The sequence below is a fragment of the Morone saxatilis genome, unplaced genomic scaffold (assembly GCF_004916995.1).
Source record: "Morone saxatilis isolate NCDOM2014 unplaced genomic scaffold, NCSU_SB_2.0 Contig18, whole genome shotgun sequence".
Taxonomy (NCBI): Eukaryota; Metazoa; Chordata; class Actinopteri; family Moronidae; genus Morone; species Morone saxatilis.
In genome coordinates, this window is record NW_023339740.1 from 6,938,934 (window position 1) to 6,953,973 (window position 15,040).

The following is a 15,040-nucleotide window of genomic DNA, read 5'->3' on the forward strand; positions in this document are numbered from 1 at the left end:
AAATGCCATGTCGTGCCATTATTTCATTGTGGGATGTCTGTAAATCAACTTTTATGAAATCTTTATCAGCTAGTTCCTATCTAGTTCATAAGATATCAAATATTATTAAAAAGAATTTACTGTCTTTTGTGTCTCAGATGAGATAATGAAAACCATCTTGAGGTATTATAGGCAATTCAAAACTTTTGAGCTTGAAAGAATTAGCAGGTAGTGAAGGAAACAGGTGCAAGGACTTTAATAGGCCTCTTTAAATTACATACAGAACCGTCATGTATGTCCCCGGGAGAGCACAAAATTTGCCTACAGCGTAAAACAAGCTAACTTTATTATGTTGATGCATAAGCGGAGAGATGGATATTTGTCGTCTCTCCACATCTGACAAATTGCCCTGTTTGCTTATCCCACCTAGTAACCATGCCAACATAGCAATTGTGCCTAATGGATTTCACTGCACCATTATTGCTGAATACACAAATAGTTATGGGGTGAATGAACACAGTACACAGCAGAAAGACTAAGTTCAGTTTTACAAGTCCCGGGAGAATGATGGGAATTTATTTTTCTTATTTATAGTTATTATACTTACTTATAGTTATTATCTGTTTTTCTGAAGGCTTATAGCCTTCAGAAAAACAGAAAAAAAAACAAACAGAAAAATGACTCATTGGAAGTAAGCAGGGGTGTGTCAAAAAATGTGGGGCCTTCTGCTCCCAAATCCTGAGGTATAATTGGATAATGGCAGGCCACCACATTTTATCCCTGTCGACATCATTGTACACATGTTACTAAAGCAAGAATATTTCGCACTAATTCAGAGATAAATTCAGAATGCACCTGAAGACGAATGTAAAGTTAATAAAACTTGGCACTGTCTTGCCTAGAGATGAGAAGAATAATACCACTTATATATGTACAGGAAACATGAAACCACAGCCAATTAGCTTAGCATAAAGCCTGGAAACACAAGACACATCTAGCCTGGCTCTTCTCAGTGAACACTCAAAAAAAGTTGCTAATGATTAATAACTAGAAAATAATGTAGCACATAACCTGTGAAATGTAAAATTGCTGTTTTTTGTACCGTTCAAACAAACAAGATATAACATGTTAATTAGTGAGCTTTGGATGTGCTGGTAGGCATGTTTTGTTACCTGTGGACAGAGCCAGTCAAGCTGTGTACCTTTGTGCTCAGCTAAACTAACTAGCTCCAGCTGCTTATTTACCGTACAGACACGAGTGGTATCATTCTTCTCATCTTACTCTTAGCAACAAAGCAAACTATTTCCCAAAATATGGAATGGCTGTTTCAACTGTTTCCAAAGATTTTCAAATCTCCTGTACTGTTGAACATTAGGTTACTCTATCTATGCTAAGGCCACATTTCTTCAGTCTATGCCAAACCTTGACTGTCATAATCAAAATGCCCCAGACAAACCACAGGATGTGTGTGTTATTAACCAAAGGTAATCTTAGTTTCTGTCTATCTTCAAGGCCTCTTCAGTGCCAAGGTTTGTGCTTTTAGATTCTAGACATTTTCTGCTTGCCTGTACTATGACTCAGATCTAGGTAACAATAAAATATGAAGCTCAAAGTCCAGGGTCTGGCCTGTATTGATTCTGTTCAGTCTATTCAGTACATCCAAAGTGACTGGAGAGATTAATAACACAAGATATAAAGTAGTTTACATAGTGAATCACCATAAGAGACAAACTGGCCGCCTGAAGACAACAGTGCATACCTTCACTGCTGCCAGCACACCTCCACCTGAGTAAATATATGAGTGGATTAGTAGAATTAAGTTTCCTGGAGTACCAGTTGGCAGACTGAATAGGATAAACAGGTGCTTGTGTTTAGAGGTAGATGAGGGAGGAACAGCTCCAAAAACTCCAGTCTTTCTGCTTTTCCTTGCTTGACAATAAACATTAATTAGCCTGAACAGCTAGAAAATTATAAAGCAGTGCTTTAGTGAATAGTTAGCAATAACTTAGCCAATCCTGCGCCACCTGTATTGCTCCAGATACATCAGCATTTTCTCTTCCTGTTCTCTGGGATTTTACTCCTGGGTTTCTGACAGTGATCAGGGGAGTTGGAGCAATGCTGAGCTGAACAGTGCTGACAAAGCCAAAAGGCTCTGCACTTCAGGCTCCGGAGTGGCTGGATCGATGTAGTGCCATCACCGTGGCCTGGGGGAACGGCTGCCACCATCCTTCATACTGCACTGGATGTCCTCATCTGCCTCTCTGTCAGCTCTCTGCCTGCGGCAGGACGGAGATTTATGCATAGCAGACAGCTTGAGTCCAAGCATACGTTATAGGTTAGCAAGCTACTGTACAGCGCATGACACTAGCAATGCTGTTGGCTAGCCTAGATAGGCACACCGTTTGGAAAGTTTAACACCTACACTGACAAATTGATGCTGGCAACAAAGTCAAACTAAGCCGTGGATTTGGCATAAAAATAAAGCTTAGCAATTAATTTGATATTTTAAAGCCTGAAGCTGTGATTGCAGTACGGCTGATTCTGATGAACACATTCCTCCACAACAGACTTGTTTACATGGTGATTTGCAGGTTTAAATATACTTTTTCACACTAAAATGTATTGCCTGATATAAATGCACAATATGTATTTTCACCCTGGAGGTTTGTGATCATGTGGAATATTTGTAAACAGTGTGCACACTTTGTGAATGGGAAAAGGCAGAACCACAGCAGGGCAGGTGATGATTATAAAGTGAATATATCCTGCTAAGTTACTTAGAGATTGAAAAACTGTTTAACACTAACATTTCGTTGCATGCGCCAGCTTTAGTGCATTTGCAAAAAATAACTTGTGCATTGCGCACATATCCAGATCCACATATGACTTTCACATACATGAGTTTTAGTCAATACAGGACAAGGCAATGTTTTTTTTACTTTTTTCATTCCTTTGGGGCCTGTCTCAAGAAGCTGGATAATCAAGTTAGTTGAATAAAGTGAAACCCAGAACCCTCAAACCTGACCATGAACTGAAGTAAAAAGAGGTATACTGTCTTGTATTCACTGATGTTAAACTGCTAATTTAATAATCCTTCTTTGGGAGACAGGCCTTTGGTGTGCTTTTGTGCTGTGCATATTCAGTACAGTCTCTCTCTTTTGCTTGAGTGAAAACAAAATTTAGCCTACCTCTCCAGAGCCCCAGAGTAAATTTTAGAAGCGGTTTGCCAGGCTGGCAACCTGCCATCAGGTTTTGGTTGCCAAATCGACAGAATGGATGGTGTGTTTTAATTGTTTGTAATGGGAGTGATAATAGTTCTGCGTAATTATAGCCCATATTTAATTAATGAAAAATGATACCAAGAATGATTAAACATATTCTACTTAATACAAGGGACAAAATAAAACATTAACGTACTATTTTTAGAGTAATGTATCTAGTAGGAAACATTAAAATAGGTGCATTCATTAACTGTTGGAAAACTGATGAGATTTGGTCAGTTTTGTCAAATAAGATAAGAAAAAAGGCTCTATGTTTGTGAGAATGAGGTAAACAGTGCTGTAACTTAGCTGTATTCAACAGTGTTTCACCTACTGCAGTGCCATCTTCTTTTTCTAATCTGCCCTCTTCCGTTAGTCGGTTCTGCTTAGGATGAAGCTTGAATTTCTCTTTTGTTCAAATTGAGCTGTCTGAAGATGGGTGCTGTCTTGTGGGTTATCCTGCGTTGCTGACAGTTTACGTCTGAAGTTTTTTCCAGCTTTGTTGTTTATAAGAGTGGTAATCCATGTAACAGTACTTGTGCTTGCTTATGCACAACATCAGACACACACACTGAGGTGAAGGTATATTGATGGATTGTTTCAACGGTGGCTGTGGCGCAGAGGCAGAGGTGGTTGTCCCATAATCGGAAGGTTGTTGGTTCGATGCCCGGCTCCTGTTGCCACATGTCAAAGAGCATCGGTGTGAATGTGTATGAATGCATTAGTTTCTGTTCGATGGCTGTGTGAATGTGGCACTTTGAGTGGTCGGAAGACTAGAAAGGTACAAGGTCCATTTACCATACCATTTCAACACAGACACACACACAGAAAAAGTGGTTGTCAAAAGAGCCGACCAAAAAGCAACAAAACTGTTAGTAGAGGTACAGCTCTGGGCAACTGGGCAAACTAGATTTATAGTTGTGTGTAGCTCTCAAAAATGTACAGTAACTACACGTTAGGGGCAGAACAGCTGTGGAGATACCATGTGGAGACAACCGTGGCTGGTCTTTTCTTTTATAGGTTTCTGAAACAGAGAGAGACTGTACAGAGTGAGAACGTGATTAAGGAACCCTTACTTCTAAACATGGCGACTGCACTAATGTAGTCTGCTATTCAGTTATGACATAATTATCTCAGTAGTTCATAGTAGATCATTATATTTTATTAAGTAATTAAGTAACTTTAAGGGAAACACAGTGACTGTGGGGAATATTGTAATTAAAGGTCAAGTGTGTAACATGTAGGAGGATCTATAGGCCAAAATGGCATATCATATTTATGCTTTATGCTTGTATAAATGGCCTGGGTCGCTTTCCATGGAGTCCAGACCAGAGACCAGACCAGACAAACTAAACACTGGCTGTAGATAGGGCCACTGCCATTTTTCATGTGTTCTGCGGCCACCATAGTTGGAAATGGAGGGTGAGGGGAGGGAGTTGCAATCTGCAACTAAACTGCTTGATGCCACTAAATACTACACACTGGTCCTTTAATGCACGGTCTGATCCGGTTTGGTGCTATCAATGGGTGAAATCTGACACTGAACTACATATCTAATACTTGGGTCAAGTAAGTCCAGCTTTACTATCAAACCCTACTCATAAAACTGTCAGACTACTACACTGCAGCAATCTAACATACGTACAGTATGACCTTCACCTCTCAAACAAGCACCAATGATGGAGCTCTTCCTGCTGTATGTTCCCTTCCAAACGAGATTGGTCAGCTGACAGCCAGTCCTGATGCATTTTGGCCAATCCTAAACCACATTTCTCGATGACACCCAAACGTGACAGACTCAACTTTGCTATCAAAGACACCACATAAACCACTTCCACTATATATAGTGACTCACTTAAGAAGGGCAATTAAGTCTATTACCATTACTTGTGCGATAACACGTATACCCATTCTCTCCTGATAACCTAAACAGCCTGATTCTTGATAGATTAATGACTTGTCTCCAGTTAATGTATTTTTATCACAAGGTCATGAGTGATGTATTATCAGTTAATGAGAAATACAGAAATGTGTGGTGAGAGAGGCGGGGAGGTGGTAAACACACATACTGAGAGACACACTCATTTCACCTTTCAGAAGGGTTTTTTCTGGCCTGCGGTGAGTTGTCCTGCAGTGATAAGAATAATGGTTTTGGCGCCATGGCCCGGGGAGACCGACCTCCCATTCCCTCCTGGAAGATAGCTGAGCAGAGAGGTTCAGCCTCTCCTATTGTGCCTCCTACATCTATAGCAGACAATGAGGCTTAGCACTGCCCACTTAAGAGACAGCGGTATGCTCGTATTAAGGACCACTGCAGATCTCTCTGATAACTGTCACTAGGGGACTTCTATAGGAAATGGAAGGAGGGGCAGAGTGGTGGAGGTGGAAAAGGCACCTGCATTAGATTATTTACAAATAACCCAATAGTAAAATGTCTTTACAGGCCTGAAAGACGAAAGGGGACATTCAAAGGGCAACATATTAAACAATTCGTCTGATGAGCTTTTGAGGCATGCTAGATTTGTCTGTGGAGTTTTGTGCAAAAACAGCACAGTAGGAGTCTACTGATATCCTTCATTATTTCATTTCACTTCAGGTCGGAGCTTCACTTGAAGCAGTGAATAAGTGCAAAAGGGTCCTTGTTGAAATCCTCCAACCGTCACTATCTCTGTGATCTCAGCATTTACACAGTGTTAGGCAGCGGTAGGGGACATCAAACGCTCTAAAGAGGAAAAGTGGAAAATGTTAGGTGCAAATGTATTAGTCATGTTTTTAATTGATTTTCTGGAACAGGCCATGGTGACTTCAAAGCAAATAGCTGTTGAAAGAAACTCAGATTTGTTGCTTTTAAGGGAGGATTTTTTTTTAAAACGAGTACCTACGCATATCCAAACTCAAACTGGGATTGTGTAAAGGTTGATTACACAGGATGAAATATTTTAGCTGCAGTATGGTATTACAGAGATATTTCTAGCTTACATAAAGGATGTGCTGCTATTTACACCGCAATATACAGTACATTTGTTCAGTGTGTGACTTTCAGTTAAAGCTGCAATATATGCACTATTATATGTATATATCAACAATGTATTCAATGATTATGTGTAACGTAAAAGGAGTCGCTCATATGAGAAACCCACAGAGAATTATCAGACAACTCTGCAGCTCCCCTCAGTGTTAGGGAACATTTTAGCCTTTCAGCTCTTTGTTTCGGATTCATGATCTGCAGCTTTGCTGTTTTGTTTATAGTGGCAAGGTTTAGCAGCATCCATTTCATGGTCATGCCTCCAAATGTAGGCTATTTACACACGTATGTTCCCTCTTAATTCTATTTTAGTGGGTCTGACACTTAGTGTAAAATGTTTCCTCTTTGGGCCTCAAGCAGAATTCATTGATTCCTATTCTGATCTTAACACTGTGCTTTACAGCTCAGTGCTATTAGCTGGAGAAGCAATTATCTTCATAATGACAACATCAGCACCCGGCTCACAACTGTTTGTCCCTATTGCCTATGTAGCTGTGCTCTTCAGATGAGCGTCATCTGCTTTGTGAGCTCGGCCCTCTGGAGGAACTAACCTATAGCCACTTTAGTGTGCTGGTGGACAATAATGAGACCAATTACTTTCATCAGTTACTTGCTTGATTGATCAGTATGACCTTTACAGCCTGAGGGGGCAGGTATCTAGCTAAACAATTACTTTAGCATCAGTTTGGCTGCACGCTCCCATCTTAAGAGTCTCTCTCCTTAGATCAGATGAGTGGAAAGTGACCAGCTGGTTGAAACAGCAAGTGCATACCCAAACAAAGAGTCAAAAAAGAAACGGTGTGGCAATTACGGGTATGTGATAGCAGTCGTTGTAGCTGACCTCTCAGATGGCCTTGATCTCCTGCTAGGGAAAATACGGATGAGTTTTGTCTGTGGTCTTGGGGCGTGGAGACTAATGGCTGGCCCTGGCCTATCGTTTGCCCCAGGGGGCTTTGGAGTAGAGACAGGATTAGAGAGAAATGGATGAGAGAAACGGATAATGAGGGAGATCTGTCTTAAGTCTAATCATTGGCTTTAGAAGGCATGATCTGGGCTAGAGAGAGCGAGAGAAGATAAGAGGTATGTTTTTTGTTGTGATTACACCTTTCATCACTGAGCATCCAATATGTTTCCATTGTCAGCAGCTCAATATGCTGTTTTATTCAGTTAAAGCAAACACGCCATTCATTGATTTACATAAATGTAGTGAAAGTGTAGTTTTAGCTGACTCGGATAAGACACCTCATTATTGAAACGCAGTGATACACCTTTTATCACACATACTTAGTATTGTCTTGTCCTCTGGCCTCCATTGCCTTAAATTAGTCTGTCAGGCATAACAGATATTTCTGTTGCTCTCTAAGTGTATATTTGTAATGCTAATTAGGGCAATTGTAGGAAATCAAATCAAGATGCTGAACACAGCAGCTAAACTATCACCAGGGAAGGATGCAAACACTTTTATGCTAATATCACAAGAAGAGGGAAAATGGAAGGAAAAAGAAAAAGAACCAGAGAAGAAGAAAGGGCTACTGGTCGGCTCAGCAAGTAAGGATGACAGAGGGTGAGAGCTGGGAGGGAGAGAGATAAAATGGGAGAACCAAAGAAGAGAGGGGGGTGGAGAAAATTAAAAGCTGATTACCTTGTGAGTTACTCTTGGGTTTCTCTGAGGATGGTGAGGATGGACAGGGAGAGAAAGGCTGTTTTTAGTGGTAATTTAATGGTATTTATTAGGGCCAGTCTCCAGGGTAATCAAGAGCAGCTAAAAATAACCAGATAAGATGTGCTGCAGTCATAAACACTGGACACAGACTGAGCACTGCCTTATGTACCTGGCCGTAATGTCTCTCCTATTCAAATGGCCGGCATTTCTGCAGTGTCTGATAAAAGTGTAACCGTAATCTAAAACCTGTAGTTTGTTCTCTACACTGTAAAATGTGTGCAGTGGGGGCAATGTGACTCACACTTGAAAAAAGAAAAACTTTCTTGAGAATAATGGGTTTTCATTACAGTCATTATACGGTTGAGTGAGAGTCACAGATATTTCCCGGAAGCCCCTTTTGTCCCCTGATCCTTGCCCCTAGTTTGCTCACATTCCCCTTTTTGTCACTTGGCCCAGCTGAGGTCCCGCCACCTCGCTCTGGGCTATGTGAAATTATTATATTGTACTGGGAGATAACAGACAGCGTGTAGCCTTGAGGCAGTTTCTTCGCTTCACCTCCTTAAAAAAGATATTGCTGTGATAAAGCGCGGCTCCTTCTCTGCTCACGCTAAATCGAAGGGGAAGCCTTGAAGGCAAGGTCTGGTGAGTGGGAGCCAGATGAAAGAAATAAAAGAAAGATTCAGTTGATATGTTTGTGCAGCTTGCTGCGTTTCAAGAAGGAACATTTCTCATTACCATAAGTCTCTGGGAAGGGCCACCAGCTCAATCAGGGTTGTTTGCTGCCTTTAATGTGTTTTTTTTTATTGCAGAGGATGGATTGATTGGGAGCCAGATTTGACTGATTTGGCATGGTCTAAAATTAGTGGGTAGCTTCTCTTGAGATGGTCAGCCAAAAGGCACAGAAAAAATTCAAGGATAGTGGGTGTTCATTAAAGTTCACAACAGAGTGAACCTGTGAAGTTTAGCAAGTATTTGTATGCAATATTTCAAGATTGTCCAGTTACAAAATACTCTTCTATCGAAAGTTTTAAAGCCAGTTTACGGCCTTACTTCCATGTTTTTTCTTGTTATAATAGGCAAATTGAAGAAAAAAGTTTTTTAACTTGGATTGTTTTGTCTCAGGTCAGATAGAGACAGATCATTTCTTCAAACCTGTTTGTTCAGGTCACCAGAATCCCTGACATAACCTTAAAAAGGGTTAATCATGGCACACCTGAGGATAGCACGTATTGAGACACACTGGTGCCCCCTAGCTGTGGTATGCATATAAGATAACAGACTCACAAACAACCCACACACACTACACACACAGAGAGAGGAGAAAAGCTCCTGGGCTGAATGGTGGTATATTAATCACACTGACGCTTGGCACTGCGATCTGTGACCCAGTCTTTTAATTGCATCCGCTCTGCTTTGCTCCCGCTCTCCCTCTTTATCTTGCCTCTTTCCCCTTTCTCATTCCTCAAGCCTCCTCATGCCTGTGCCCATGAGAGGAGGCTAATGCAGAGATAAGAGCAAGAGGCCGGGGATGTGCAAAACCCAAATGCTCTACCCAAAAGTGCCCGGGCCAAAACTCACGGGACAGTGTTTGCAGCAGCACTTAACACTCTGAGACTCAAGCTACAATGTAGAGCAAAACTCACTGTGTAATGCGATGATGTGCGAGAGAGTAAAACCAATATCTGTGAGGAAATCTTCATAATCCATTGAAATACTGTGACAACCTTTGAAAAACCCCACAGAGCATGTGGCCCACACAACATCCTGTATGTGTGCAGTTACATTACAGACAGCTCTGCAGTATAAAGACTCTCTCTGTATCCTGACAGGCTCATAGGATCCAACGCAGGAGGGCTTTCTCTTACAGCTGTTACATCCATATACCTGCAGAACGAGGAAGGTGACAGAAGGAAAACAAAGGGGTTGACGGGGTGGGGGCGGCGGGGTTGTGGGTGGATGTTGGCCCTATAGATGTGACAGTGCACTAACAATGTGACAAGGTTTTGTTCAGCCCCGTAAGTGCGCCAGAACCAGATAACAAGCATGTGGTGTTTAAAAAGTGAAACATGAGCACTGACGCACACAAATGCAGGTTGACAGCACCTTCTCTCCCACGCACACACACACACACACACACCCATGAGAGCACAGTGAAACGATGACACCCATACCCATTTATGCATCAGCTGTAATAATCGTATATGCAAAGAGCTCATGTCACACACTCCCACTCCAATGTCCCTCTTCTCTCTCACTCTGTCTTTTTATCTCTCTCACTCTGGCTCCCTCGTACGCATAGGCACACACAGCGACTCACACACACACACACTTGAGTCGCAGTGGTTTCCTTTTGTGAGAGTGAGCTGTCAGAGGGAACTGTGTGGGCTTTTGTTAAAACAGAGAACTGCAGAGGCAGAGAAATTCATTTCCAACTGCGGCAAAAAAAAAAAAAAGAAGCCTTTTCAGGAAAGTCACATTGTACCTGCAGTGTTTTAAAAACAGCAGCATGTAAATTGAATTAGTTATAAGCATTCCTGTGGGGGCACAGTGGGCTGGATTTCAAAAGAGTTTCAAGGGTTGTGTATGTACTGCATGGGGCGCCTCGGGTTTGACTACAGACTCACAAGATGCAGCACTTTAGTCGTGATAAATCACAACATCAGAAAATAGATTTGTCATCTTTACTTGCCAATCATGCCTGTTACTACTGCAGCTACCTCACCGCCCACTGAAAGCTGTAAACTTTTCCCATTTCTCTTGCCTTTCGTAGTTGGAAAGAATATTACAACTCAAATGTCTCTTGAGTAGATTTTTAGCTGCTATGTCACTGTCAGGTGTAAACCTTGTACGCTCAGTCTTTTTTCAAGTTTAAACTCACACTGGAGGCTCACATGCACCTTTAGGGTTTGTTGTAGTTCATCAGAACCTTGTAGTTCCCCAATGAGAACATTTAAAAATGCTTGGCAGTCAACAAGGCTGTTTCAGGTTTTTCACAGAACCTTTTTCAGTCCATCGCTATCAGCAGTGGATTTCCATGTGAAATTCAAGGGTCTAATCTCTCAGTTAGCAAATGAAGCTTTTGTATTTTGTTATACTGAGACACATTTGATGCAGAATATCATTAAAAAAATAATTCAGCTTATTGTGAGTGGCACTTCTTATCAGAGTACTTTAAAACAAATGCTTGAGCATCCTAGTATTTCATTCATTTTTAATTCTTAATGCTGTTGAGTAAAATCAGATTTGTCATTTGAAATGAAATGAATAACTTACAAAAATAAAAGCTACGATTATATGGGAAAATAATTATAATTAATTATAGAATGAGATATTCCCGTACTCTTTACAGCCTTTACATACAGTATGTTCTGTATTTTAGCAGCGTTATTTGACTCATCACTGGGCTCCGTGCTGCTGTCTATCACAGCCTCAGCCTGGCAAAAATACTGTTATTTGCAAATTGAGTGGGTGGCGTTGATTTTCCCGTTGGCTTGAGAAAAGCAGCAGGGTACCAGAGGGAATGTTTACTTAGCACTGTGCCACAAATGGGATGAACAGCACCTTAACGAAAGGAGCTCCATATGCTCAGTCTGGATCCATTTACCAGCTCCGTTTGTGATATACCTGACTCTCTAACCACAGTGAGACTTTCAACTTTCTGTCTGTGTCAACTGCATAAAGCGGGACATTTTCTGTCCCACATCCACCCATTTATGTACAGTGTGTTTGCTGTCAGACATCTAATTTTAGAAGTTGTAGCTAATATCATATCATAATCTTTATTTATAGACCTTTCAAATCACAAGAACACGTTTCAACTGATTAAAACAGATCAAATGAGCAGTAGAAGCAATATTACAGGGTGAGACATGCAGAATAAAAGCAAAAATCATAAAAGTGAGAACCGTAATAAAGGTTTTTAGATAAAAGCAGGTATATAAAAAGATCCATCAAAGTCTTACAATATTATGTGTAAAATCATATAATCAATTCTAAAACCAGCTAACAAGTGTGTTAATGCTAAAATCAGACTGACCGTGATCTTGACCGTTTTCAATTCTTTTTTAGCTTTTCTTTTTAGCTCTTTTGTGCCGTCCTCTTAGCTCACTTTAACAATGGTAATAACTGACCCAACAGGGTGCCCATTTTTATGTGTGGCTCAGCTGTTGGCTCAGACTGGCTGTCCTGGTTTGCATCAGGGAGAACATGCCTAGTCTGCAGGGAATACGAGAGCAGGACAGAGGAAGATTGGTGGGGGTGGGGGGTTAAACAGGGAGGAAATAGGGACAGGAAGAAGTAAGGAGGACAGGGAGCTGTGACACTGGGAAACAGGGAAGTGGAGGAGACAGGGAAGAGACTGTGACAGGAAGAGGAGAGACCACCAGGGAGGGAGGAGAGGGGAGGCGTGTACGGTCGACAGGTGAACATGTTGTAGGCGGGTGCAGAGGGATGAGGGAGGCATGGTCCATGTGGATGCACAAAGCAAGCTGTGCAGAGTTGCTACCTGCCATCTACATTATGCACATGTAATGTTTCCATACAAGAGCTGTTTTGGCCTCCTCTAGGGTATTGTCGCAGATCTACAAGCAGGAAGAGACAAAGAGCATATCCGTGTCTTTCTGTGTGTGTGTGTGTGTGTGTGTGTGTGTTTGCGTGGTGGACTCGGTGGTCGGTGGTCACGGCTGCTTGCCCGCCCTGTTTTAGCCGCGCTAGCCGCTCTGTTGGACAGCATGTTGTCTGCCATACGAGTCCAGAGAAGGGCAGCCGAGCAGAATGACACCAGCCTCAGCAGCCTGCCAAACACCGCTGTGGATGGCAGGACGCACTAAAATATACAAGACACACTCTGATACACACATAATACATGCACACGCATGTACACATTTAGACAAGCTTACACAGGGACACACAGAGACAGACCAACTTACAACACACACACACATTTTGCACATATCTAAGCTACAATATAGACGAAGAGAATACACACACACATTTGAGTTGGTGGTTTAATACCCGTGATGTTTTCCTCAACTAACCAAAGCAAAGTACAGGGACACAGTTGATCTTTGAGTCAGAACGCTGTTGCCTTAACCAGAAAGGCAACACAAAGGCAATGACAAAATTGTCTCAACTTGTATACAGTTTACAATGTTTGATAATTCTGAGCTGAATGAGGTGGCTGTTTAAAGCTATTAGCCTTCCCATAGAGCACATTAGCCACACCCACACACTGTCCTCCCCATGTGGAGTATTCAAAGATGCATTAATACACATTTAAGTCCACGTTTTTTCCATGTTATATATTCAGAAATGCATCCAAGCTTCAGGCTGCAGAGAGGTCTTGAAAAATTTAACACGGTGAATTTTCCTGACAGGCTTCACCCTGACAGTGAGATGCATGCTGGGTAAATAAGGCCACCCAGTGACTTGAAATGTTGTATCGTGGCGTCTCCTATTAGGCATTTTGTTGATCAATCAAAACTCACTGAGAGAAGCCAATGACAGACTATGGGTAAGCTACTATCCGTACCCCAAACCTGGTTATGACATGCTGTCAGTTGGGTCTGTAAGCTTTTAGCTTGAAATTGGAAAAAATATGTGTTTTAAGCCCAGTGAAAATCACACGCTGACACATCTAACCCTTACACATTTTGGCTGGTGAATGGAGCTGCGTGTAGATAACTGGCAGGCAAGTCTGATGTCCTTGTGCAAGTGTGTGATTTTATCATCAGAAAGACTGACACTTTAAATCTGTCAGATTGTGAATTAGCTATGTGTAGTACATGTAGCCAGACCTGCACTCAGCACATTCCTCTGTCTCTTCTGTGCAGTCCTGGTGCTCCAGATAAGGTGAAGTTAAGTCTAGTGGTAGCATTCATTGAACCTGCAGTAAAAGATGTCTGTAATTTTTTGTCTTTTTAATTGAAGAAGGACTGTGGGTATACTGACCTTCAGGGCTGTCAAATTTGAAAACACCCTGGAGCCTTGTCTTTGTTTATTCACTTCAAGTTCAGCTTATTGTACAAAGGGATGCCGTAGCTTGCCAAGCGTAAGATGACAAAACGAATTACATGCACTAGAGAACAATAACAATAAATAAGCACAGATTAGTTATCAACAGTGTTAGTCTTCATTCACTGTTACTATTTCCATCTTATGATGTGACAGCAGCGAATAATCTGCATCGCTACATTTGCACATTAGCTCCTCTTGTCTTACAATAAAACTAAGTATTTTATTTTTAATGCTGAGAAAATTGATCCAATTAGGGTTTATTTTATATATTTTGTAATGTATCTCTACTTATTTTTTTCTGTTTGCTACGGTAATCTGCGTCCCCCGCCTTTTCCTTTTATCCTCCTATCTCCCCCTCTCTCTTCGACACACATAGTTTCTCTATCAGAATCTAGTCTCAGCGTTGTCTCTTTCCGCCGCTTTCATCTCCATTTAGCAGCGTGGCAGGTCAGATCCCACCACCTGATTTAAATGTGCTTTTTAATGAATAGCAAAGAATTTATGAATATCTTCACATTAAGTAAGTAGATGTGTTAGGAATCAGGGTCATGGTCCCGGCCCCCTCGAGGGGTACATACCAGTAGGCGGCGAGTGGTAAACTGAGAGGTGGCCCAGTGCCCTCACAAAGAATCAAAGACACTCCTCTAACAATTCTGCACAATGGCAATGGCTCCTAGACCACGTGTGTTCCCATGCCAACTGGCACCACCGCAGCACACAAGGCGAGAGACAGACCCTCAGAGACCTCTCTGGCTTCATTGTAGAATTAAGACTGAAATAAATATATGCACCAGCTGAGGACAGACATTCTTAAACTAGCTGAACTTACTCCTACGCGCATGAACACACAGGCGGAAACGCACACGCATTTATAAGCAGTGCTTTGCAGTGCACGTGTCCTTAAGCCTCGCTTCTCCAGCTGCACCACAAGAGGCCTGTCTAAGTGACAACAATTAGCCAGCTCAGTTTAAGCTAATTGAAGTCATTTACATAATACATGCTTGCTATCACAATTCATCTGTGGACAATTCAAGCAGGTCTGTGTCATATTGTCACAACCTGATGTTAAATCACCCCCCGCCTCAATAAATGATCCCC